We start from the raw sequence: 2,500 nt of genomic DNA, 5'->3' as shown, positions 1-2,500 counted from the left end.
GCTCCTCCTCCGCAGCGACTTCTGCCTAGCCCCTCTGCCGGGTGCGATGTCTCCGGCGTCCGCACCGATCCTCGGCACGGCGCGGGTGCGCACCTGTGGGCTGCCGCCCCGTGCTCCACGTCCGTCCGTGTGTGCCCGCTGTGGGGACCGTCTTCCTCTCGCCTGGGCGACGGCTTGCGGGCTGCGACGTGACCTTGCCACCGCCTTGCAGCATTACATCCGCAGTTGAAACGAAGAGAGCTGCTGCGGGCTTGGGTGCTTGTCCTGGCGGCTTGTCGACGGGACCACGGTGAACGGCCACTGCGTGACTCCGCAGGGAGACGTTCTGGTGCAGTCAGGGGCCTTTTTGTCTCCCGCCGCGGTGAAGCTTTGGTCGCATTCTAGTCACTCTCTCTTCAATCCCGGTACGGGGTACCTGTTCATGCTCACCATTCCTCGAGCACCCGCGTGCAGAGGGTGGGTGCGAGGTTTAAAGATTCGTGGTCCGCCTGTCGGTCCGGTCTCGTGCTGACTTGAGCGAGTGTCCTCCGCGTTCGAGAGAATGTGCCTGTCCGCGGGGGCAGCCGCGCTTGCGAGCGTTCCGCCGCGCCCCCTTCCCCAGCCCGCCGAGGTTGGGGCGTGCGGGGTCGGCTTGCGCCCGTAGCGTCGGCCTGTCCTCCGCGGCTTGCACCCGACTCAGTCCGCTGCGGCCTCGCCTCGACTCTCGAGCCTTCCGCCAGACGGTGACACCAGAGAACTCTGCCTCTGGCTGTTGCGGGGCGTGACGGCGCGTGTCGGGCTCCGGCCCGTCACCCACGCCGGCACTCAACGCCTGCGAGCGCCCTGTTGCCTCCGAGAAAGGTTTTTCGCTTGATTGTCGCTCGAGTGCGTGTGCCTCCGGGGCTCACGCCGTGGTACGCGCCAGGCTGGGGCTCCACCGTCACGTCGGCGGGGGAGCGTTTAGCGCGTCCCAGGATCGGACAACCTCTCCGGGGGCCCGAGCCGAAACCCGACACGGTATAAAAGTCGTAACAAGGTTTCTGTTGGTGAACACGTTGTGAAGGATCTTTGTCGGCCGGGGGCCCGCCACCTCTCCGGGGAGGGCGGCCCGTCACTCCTTGAACGCGAAGGCTGGCGCCGGTTGGGCCAGGCAGGAGAGCCCCACGGGGGCCGGCCCCGGGGCCAGGTATCGGACAACCTCTCCGGGGGCCCGAACCGAAACCCGTAACACAGAATAAAAATCGTAACAAGGTTTCTGTTGGTGAACACGTTGTGAAGGATCTTTGTCGGCCGGGGGCCCGCCACCTCTCCGGGGAGGGCGGCCCGTCACTCCTTGAACTCGAAGGCTGCGCCGGTTGGGCCAGGCAGGAGAGCCTCACGGGGGTTGGCCCCGGGGCCGTGGCCCGTACTGACGCTGGCGCCTCCCACGCGGGTGGGAGGTCACACCGACAATTTCGCCGTACCCGTCGAACGGGCCTGGTCACCCGTACGCACGTTCCGCCGAAGCCGGGCGACGTCGATCTCGGTCCCACTCGGTTGGGCCGGCGCGCGGGCGCCGCCACCGACGAGCACGCACACGCTCGGTTGCACGCCGGCAAGTCCATGCGGGTGCCGCACACGCTACGCCTGCGCCGTTGGAAGGGCTTCGCCGTTGGCTTCGTAGGGTGTCTTTGCAGTCCGTCCGAGAGGTGGGGGCACGCACGGCAACACGGCCGGCCTGCCTGCGTGGGACGATGCGGTCCTTTCGTTCAGCGGTTCGGCGGTTTGGCCGGCGCGAGCAGACGCTCGGAGGGAGACGGTGGCGTCAGCCACGCACTCACTCCGCTTCTGCAGTCCGGTCCACTCCGCCCGTTCTAGCTGCTCGTTTGGTCCCTCGCCCGCCAGCAGACCGTTCCGCCGACGGTGCTCCTCCTCCGCAGCGACTTCTGCCTAGCCGCTCTGCCGGGTGCGATGTCACCGGCGTCCGCACCGATCCTCGGCACGGCGCGTGTGCGCACCTGTGGGCCGCCGCCCCGTGCTCCACGTCCGTCTGTGTGTGCCCGCTGTGGGGACCGTCTTCCTCTCGCCTTGGCGACGGCTTGCGGGCTGCGACGTGACCTTGCCACCGCCTTGCAGCATTACATCCGCAGTTGAAACGAAGAGAGCTGCTGCGGGCTTGGGTGCTTGTCCTGGCGGCTTGTCGACGGGACCACGGTGAACGGCCACTGTGTGACTCCGCAGGGAGACGTTCTGGTGCAGTCAGGGGCCTTTTTGTCTCCCGCCGCGGTGAAGCTTTGGTCGCATTCTAGTCACTCTCTTCAAAGCCCGGTGAGGGGTACCTGTTCATGCTCACCATTCCTCCGGCACCCGTGTGCGGAGGGTGGGTGCGAGGTTTAAAGATTCGTTGTCCGCCTGTCGGTCCGGTCTGGTCTCGTGCTGACTTGAGCGAGCGTCCACCGCGTTCGAGAGAATGTGCCTGTCCGCGGGGGCAGCCGCGCTTGCGAGCGTTCCGCCGCGCCCCCTTCCCCAGCCCGCCGAGGTT

The sequence above is a fragment of the Mustelus asterias genome, unplaced genomic scaffold (genome assembly GCF_964213995.1).
Source record: "Mustelus asterias unplaced genomic scaffold, sMusAst1.hap1.1 HAP1_SCAFFOLD_1090, whole genome shotgun sequence".
In the NCBI taxonomy this organism is placed as follows: domain Eukaryota; kingdom Metazoa; phylum Chordata; class Chondrichthyes; order Carcharhiniformes; family Triakidae; genus Mustelus; species Mustelus asterias.
This window is presented reverse-complemented; position numbering follows the sequence as displayed.